This window comes from Motacilla alba, chromosome 3, assembly GCF_015832195.1.
Source record: "Motacilla alba alba isolate MOTALB_02 chromosome 3, Motacilla_alba_V1.0_pri, whole genome shotgun sequence".
Taxonomy (NCBI): domain Eukaryota; kingdom Metazoa; phylum Chordata; class Aves; order Passeriformes; family Motacillidae; genus Motacilla; species Motacilla alba.
In genome coordinates, this window is record NC_052018.1 from 35,525,667 (window position 1) to 35,534,330 (window position 8,664).

Here is an 8,664-nt window from a genome sequence, read left to right on the forward strand (position 1 = left end):
GACCTGGTGTCTGTGGTTAATTTCTTTTGCTTTTGTGTGTTTTTGTGTTGTACAACCATGGTTCTGTATAGATATTTTAGCAGACAGTTATCCTATATGTGGAATGAGGTATTTATAGCTCTAACACAGTGATGTAGTGTAGAGAAATACAACCCTGGAGTGATAGCATCAGCCTTGAGAAATGGAAAAATGAGACACAGCACAGAGGAATGCAGGCGAGGGATGATAAGAGATAGGGCCCTGTCCTGGCACTGGAGACCCCATGGCTATGAACAGTTCTACAGCTGCCAGATAAGGAAGTGCAGATCTGGGCAAAACTGGTTGCAGAGGTAACAAAGAACATAAATCAGTAGATTTTTTTGCTGAGAAATGTATGTCTGAGGTGCAGGGATTCTCTCACAGTACTCTGGACATTATCAGTGCAGAGCTACCCTAGAAATTATAGGAGAGCTACACAGCCCACCTCCGTGGACCTTCAATCAGAAAAGTGGAGTAGACCTCTGCAAGGAGGGAGCCAAATTTTCCTGGGACTGACAGGGGGTACAGACTTAGAGGAAAAATCTCAGTGTCTCAAGGTCACATCACACTTTACTGCAAAGATATGCAAAAATAAGGGCACACTACCTATGCACTGGCATAACACTGTAGGATGTAGCATAGTTTTTATGCTTCTGTCACCAGAAGAGCACATCTGAGAATCATTAAAGTTGAGAAGAATTCACTTAGTAATTCACACTTAATTGTGTAAACTAAGTGTATGCATAGGTTTTCAACCTATAATGTATTAAGTTTCTTATATAATTCTATAGATTGTTTAAAAAATACTCTGCAAACATCTTAACAGTCCTTCAATATCTGTTTCAAAGGTGTTTCTGTAAATTGAGTATTCTGTTATTGCTCTTTCTGATTTCCCTCTGTGAAGGGGAAAGATGATGAAGTGTGGTTTACCTCTGACAATAGATTTGCTCTGCCCATCTAAAAATGCCCAGTACCCATGAGCTACTGCTGCTGGCTGGTTTGTTAGTCTGTGTGATTTACAGCAGATCCACTGTACCACAGTAACAAATGTGTGTTGTCCCTTTCAAGACATGTTCTCTCACACTGATGATAAACAGTCTCCCTGGATTGGACCATCATCCAAAAAAAAAAAAAAAGGAATGATACCTACAACAAACCTCAGATCTTGATTTCTCATTTAATTGCATTTCATGTTGCTATTAGAGTGTCCTCTCACTGTAGTATTATCCTTAAATGGATGTCAGGAAAAGGCTGGCATATAGTTAATTTGTGTAGGTGGTTTTCTTTTCACAGATATATTATTGTCATGCCTGGTAGTGCAGCATTTTTTATTTGTTTCAGACAGGCAGACGGACTTACTCTTGTGCTTGGCTCAGTGCAAGGCAGGACCTGTGGTATTGTAATTCAGAGACTTCTTCCAGAGGATGAGAAATAGCTGTTGATGGAAAGCTCCATGGCTCAGGAATCAAACTCTCTACCCATAGTCCTTAAATGAGAGCAATGCAGCTCTTTAGTGCTGAGAACTGTTTGGGTTTTTAGTGTACATCTGTCCTGCAGTTTCATGGTGGACCAAAGGCAGTCTAATTGCAGAATGTTATTGTCCCAGCTGTCAGTGCATGTTCCCATCACTGCTCTTGCATTGGCTAAAGCCATGCTTCAGGTGTTCATTTCTCAACCAAGACTTCAGTAAAATTAGTTCCCAGTCGGATCAGCAAGCAAACCAAGCTCAGCCCCAGGTGGTGAAGGCTGAACCTGATGTGGCAGAGGTGCATGGGTGACCCAAGGGCACTCATTCAGTGGTACTGTACTTTTTGATCACCTTGTTGTGGTCATGGTGCTACATCAACAGATAGATGTGTCTCTTACATCTGTATTTTCAAGGCTGACAGAAAATGACAGGGGCTGGACTCAAAAGATGAGGTTCTTCATCACAGCCAGTGGAATGATTGAAGCCTTATTTTCTGCTAATTTCTACCTCACAAAGCCTGCTCTCTCTCTCTTTACAATAATTCAAGATCCTGCATGTTTGCTCCCAAAATTTCACTTTTTAACAATTTGTGAATGTAATGGCACTCTTTTGGTTACCTAGTTGAGAGAATTTATAGAATGCTAAATATTAATGCATTAAATGATCTCTGAGAACATGGTGAGAGCATGGAGGATGGCAATGAATCGTTGCACTAGAACTGCTTCCACTCTATCCCACTGAAAGAACCTGCAGCTTCTTGTACAGTATTTTGAAATCTTTATCACAGAAAGATTTTGAAGGGTGGTCATATTGCAGAATGGTAGGCACCAACAAATATCATCTTAAAAGGAGAAGGTTGGATGGCATGTCTCAAATAAAGCTCAGCCCCATTTTTGTAATATGATGTTCTTACTCAAATCAGCTTGAAAGCTTTCCAGCAAAGTCATGAGTAAGCCTAAATCGATCACATTTTTACTATACATGTTTTACAGTAGCTGACATTGATTTGATATTACGGTTCTATTTTAGTGCTTTGTAAAATGAATGCCTTAACTCATTTTTCTCATTCCCACACTAATACAGTGTCCTTATCTGTAATCTGTAGAGGAAGCTGAGACATACTATATACCATTCTAGAAATGCACTCATTAAATTATTATGCAGTTCTCGTGCATCATGAGAATACGACATGATGTGAATAATGTGTCTTCCACACCAGATTTATGTGTTTGCTTTCTTGTTACATTTCTCTTTCTGTATTGTTTGTATTCTCTCAACCATTTGCAAATACTTAGGTATAAGTTATACTATGAAGTCAACTGCCCTTTGTTGCCATGGTCTCAAGACTGAAGTAATTACAAAACAGAAGTTTATTTCAGAATGCAAATGGACTCTAGACTTATACTTGGAATTCTTGATTCAAGATGATGCATTTATCTTCTCACATAAATGTGAGAGGGTGGCAAATTAGGAGAGGTTGTAGATCCCAAATAGAGGGACAACATAAATAGCTGCAACTAATCTCAGTCTGCAGAGATCAAAGGAAAAGTCTGGAAAAAGGATGCCTTATCTTTTGTGAATAATGACCAGGATGGCAAAAACATAGGGCCCTAAGGGGATGCACCCATGAATACTGAGGGAACTGACTGCTGTGTACACAGAGAAAGAATTACTGTAATTAATTTTGTAACTTCCATTTTTAATGGTCAACACAGACGATACTCTTAAAATTTAGATCAGTGTAATTCCAGTTCATTTCCCTTGCCTGCACAAAGCACATCCAATCCATTCATTATGGTTTTCCTGGAACACCAGGCTTTCAGCTCATTATGTTAAGGTACATTGAAAGAAGAATCACCTTACTTGAATACAGAAAATTTACAGCAATTTGGGAACTAATTAATAGTTCATCAGATTACCCTGCCTTGGGGCCAGCAATATACATCAGAGGGGTAGGGCAGGTGCCTGGGAAAGGTATCAGTGTGAGACTCATAATTTCTCATGTTGCTGTATCATATTAGAGACCTTGGGTTCTACAGCTTCCTCTCATTTTTCAGTCTCCTCATTTGCAATCTACAGTAAAGTTGCCACAGCTATTTTGGTAAAGTAGTCATGGTGCATACATCTTTGCAGAAGATTGTTGCAGAACTGCTTGTTTTAAATTTTGTATTTTAACACAATACTGCATTAAAGGAATAACAGTTTTCCTTACTGCATATAATAATTTATGACTATAGCAATGTTTAACTTACGTGACAATATATGTCTTCGTGGTTTCCCAAATAAAGGAGACATGTGACATCTCTGATATAAATTCATAGCAGTAAAATTTCAATAGGTATGAATTTTCTCCCAGATGCCCAGCCTTTTGAATTCTCTTTGTTTCTTGATGTTTTCTACCTCCATTCACCCCAGAACTTGTTCTTATGTGTTGTATTCCCACTCCATTAGTGTTACAGAAGGCTAAAATGCTTTGGATTACTATTTATCTTTTTTTAGTTAAACCAGATGGTCTTTATAATACATTTTATCCCTAAGACATATAATACTATTTGTTTCCTTTTGACATAGATAGGCAGGCTTAGTAAGAGTGAAAAGGTCTTGGTGAGGGATATAAGCCAGTCTTTCAAACTTAAAGACAACTTTCTATAAAATGGAAAAATTAAAGGAACCTCTAAAATTCCTGTTGTAAGGACAAAGGGCTGCAACAGTTAGTTATCTCCCCCCTCCCCCCCCGCCCAGGGATTCTTTTTGCAAAACCCTATCAACTGAGCATCGTGAAAAATAGTTCTGAAAAGCTCAGACTGAACGGGTGTGAAGCAACAGAGTTTTCTCTGATCAGCAGAAATCCATTTCTAATCAAAAACCTCATCCTGCTGTCCTTAAAGCAAATTACAAATGAAGAGTGCAGCTCCTTGTCTGAAAAACAGAACTCTGCCTTTGATCTGTGAAGATCTACCTCCTCATCTTGAAACTACAACCCAGTTTTATTTTGTAGTACAGGATTTTACGCCCTTGAAGCAAAATGGAACAAAGGGCAATTGTACAATCAGATTTCTCTCCTGATATATTGAAAGAACAGCATGGCATTACTGTGGTAGTTTTGCTGCTTTGAAAAAAAAAAAATGTTACAATTGGTTTCCAGCTCTTCATTCTCTTGGCTCTGTGTTGTCTCCTCTAGAGGGCAATTTAACACAAGCTATACATTTATGAGACTTTTAGGCTGGTAAGTGCTCTGTCAGTGATAAGAGAGGTTGAAGAATTTATTTCCATTTAAAAGGCCTGAACAAGCTAAAACTGGTTTGTGTGGCTGCCTGTCCATAAAAGATTTGCAGGGGTCTGCTTAGACTGTTAAGAGTTCAGAAAGGTGTCTGTGCTCCCAGGGTCACACTGGCCTTTTCCAGTCCTGTTGAAGGTCAAACACAGGTTTCTGAATGTCCTTATTTTCCAGAAGAGAGTCCCTTCAACACAGGCTTGAGGACATCATCTGCCTTTTTCCTGTATTCCTTCCCTCCTCTTTCTTGAAACTTGAGAAATAAAAGAAATGCATTACCAAGCATGAACAAGTAATTGATATTCATGCTGCTGCTCAACTACCTGCATGAAGGTCTTAAGGGCATCCTGAGCTCATGGGTGGGCCACTGGGCAGGTGATCCAGATGCTCAGGGAGTCATTTCTCCTTGTTGAGGTTGCTACTTGCCTGCCCTTAGGAAGCTGGGTCATCTCTGTGCCTCACTTTCCATGAGCAAAAAGAGGACAACAAACAGATGCATCTGATTGAAATCATATAATCTGATTAAAATCATGGGGCTTCATAGAGCTCACCAGATTTCTTGAAAGAGAGGTTCTGTAGAGACCATTGTCATGAGCCCTACAAGAGCAGGAGATGCCAATCCTCTTAAATGGAAGAAAATCCATAAATATCAGAGAAGTTGATGACCCTGCTCTCAGAAACAATTTGCAGAAGAAGTATTAATATCCTTGCAGTGACACTACATTAACTGGGTTCAGCCCTGTTTTTCTTATCTTTTTAACCATAAGTGGTTCTTATTTCCATACTCTTTAACCTAAAATGCCTTGTATGTTTTATCAGATAAAAGATGTAAAAATAAAAATAGGGGAGGAGGACCTGCTTCTTTCATTTTCTGAGCATAACTGCCATAGACTTCTACTTACTTTCCTTTAAATCTCAGCAATAACAATGCTAATCAGTAATTGATGAGGAGTCCTATTGGTAACAGTTGTAAAATGCAGCTGGGAAAAATGAGAGGAAAGGCAAAGTGCATTGCTTAAAACAGAGAAACTTAAAGTCTAAGGAGTTCCTTCTACATCGGTATGTATTGGAGAGTGATGCCTTTCAGAGGTTTACTGAATTATTAGAGCATGTCATACAGGAACTTCAAACTCAGGAGTGCTGGGATGTAAATCTTTCTGTCACAAAGGTCTACTAAAGTAGCACAGCTTTCTGTGAGGTGGCTCCCAGAACACTGGAGCTCATCAGGCAGAGGATATGGTGGAAGTGAAGTAAAAATGCAGTGTCTTGAGCTAATCTTTAATTTTTTGAGCTGTGTTTGAGGTCTCCAGTGCAATTAAGATAAACTGGGAATTGTTTAATTTATAACAGCTACCTTGATCAGCATAAATCTGTCCTCTTCAGGGCTGTTCCTTTCTGTTTTTCTGGTTCGTCTAGCTGCTATATGAGGGATCAAGTCAAGATTTCTATAATTTGAGGGACTTCCATGACACAGGCACTGTTACTGTGGCTTTTCAAAATACTTTTGAAATTCTACTTTTAGAATATCTTGTAATTATACAAAGGTGATCTTTAAAAGCCCCCACTTCTCATGCAGTCAGTAATTGCCAGAGGTACAGGAAAGTTTTTCATCACTGAAATAGGAATTGACCAAACTGACTGGGAAACTGGCAGTTTGGAACAATGCCAGCTTCCAAAACCCAGGCACAGCAGCATGAATGAGGAAGATGGGTTTTTTTGACTTTGAGGTCTTTGGCTTTTAATTAAATACCTCATACCAGGAATAACCAGCTTACAGGAGCTGTTGTATTAAAATCAAACTACCAATCCGTGTAATTTGCTATATTGGATTGGATGTCTGATCTAGCTTTGGCATTGGTGGGTACTTGATGCTGCAGTAGGAGAGAGGTCTTTAGTAATGCTGATTGAATACAGTTCTTTATTTTGGAAATTATGATTTTTCTCTGGTCTTCACATATGACTTACACCCTTGAAAGAGGAGGCTGGATTTTCTCCTTTTGTTCGAATTCCTATACCTAAAAACCTGGCAGATACTCTGGTCCTGAAAATTCTCCATTGCACTCATGTGGAAATTGATGGGAGTCACTAGGCATAATGGTTTTGCCAAAAGTCATGGTTGGTTTATTTTGCATATAATGTTTTGGGTTTTCCACATCTATTTGCCATGGAATATTAAGCTTTCTCTTCTCTCAAATTGCTCAAAAGCTGCACTGTAGACTTGCGTTCAATGTCAAACATGTAACAAAATACATAGATAGCCACAGCCTTGCCTGTCTGAATGCAAATGTTGCGTGAGGTTAATAGTATGAATTTCTGCTTGAGTATCAGGGGAAGGTACACAATGTGTCAGTTTGCAAACATTGCTATGCTAAATGAAACTGGGCCTTTTTTTTTTTTTTTTTTTTTTTTTGGTAGAACATAGCAAGAATTCAGAGTTGCAGAGCTAATTTTATCTGACAATAAACTTGTATTCTTAGAAATAAAATTGTGTTAATTTTAAGTCCGACTCAGTCAAAGTTTCCAGACTTCTACACAGCAGACAATCTCTGCAACACCACTGCAAACTTTTAAAAATTTTGCTATGTTGAGTCTTCAGCAGACTCTTACTAGGTTTTATAAGACACCTTTCTCTCAAATTAGCTACCGTGGCATGTGCCTGGCTTCAATACACTAGTCTATTGCTCCACAGACAGGGAAACGTAATACCTCCTGTCAGTGTGTACCCTGCAGCTCTTCTAGGGGACATTGCTTGGGGTGCCTGGGTCACAGGTACTTTGCATTTTTTAAATATGAGTAGGGGAGAAAAATACATCACTGCATTGATGTCCATGAAGATAAACTACTGACATATTTTTATGTGAGTTACTATGGCACTTGTGTGCAACCCTACAATTCTACTAAATTAAAATGAGTTTAATAATTAGCAATTTAATGGGGAACATTGTAGCAGTGATATACTCCATAAATGCTTGCAGCATTTTAACAAGGTTATGTGTCATAAATGCTTTATTTCATATTTCATTACTTTATAACTTGTAAAATACCAGAATTCCAGGACTTGGAGTTAAAAATTGTCAGCTCAGTGTGTATGTGTCCTATTATCTATATGACATCGATGATCTACCCAAGATAATATTTGCATGCATGCATGGCCTATAATTGTCTTATCCCTTAATTAAATAATGGCAGTTTTTCCCAGTTCTCTAAATAAATTGATATATCCTTCCTGAAGTACCCTGACTAATGTCTGTGTCCAGCAATATTTGCATATTTAAAAATAGAATCTTTCTAGGTCCAATGTGACTTTGGAGACAACATCTGTTTATCATAATAACCGAGAATCCCTTGTTTTTTCTGCTGCAAAGCCAGAAATCAAACCTGAAAGTGTCAATTCAATAATTTATTGCTACTCCCTGAAGCACTCCGGTCTGTGTTTTGCTTAAAGCAGGACTAGTTTTGGAGGCAGAATAACCTGAATCTATTATCCCACCTTTAAACTGAGCAGTGATGTTAGCTGCAATTTTATACATTCACATTCTAGTATACTTTTCTGTACGTAATTACCTTTGGCCTCAGATCAAGAAATGAGATGGATAAGCAAAATATTTAAGTGCTCTGCTGCATTAGTGCCTAAAAAGCGCAGCCACTGCTAACATAGCACCATTGACCTCAGTGGAGCATTTTACTGGTCAGATGAGCCAAACTATGTGGGCTGCTTTGGGTATTCCTCGGATGTAGAGGGGAAAGATGCCAGTTTTCAATATCCTGCCATATGTGCCATCCTTTTCAAATACTCTGTCATTGCCTGATAAAAATAGCACCTACAGTTTGGTACCTCTGAAACATGAATGCACAACCTGCAAATTGATGAAATAGCCTGACTTTGTGAAGAGATGACATGTTA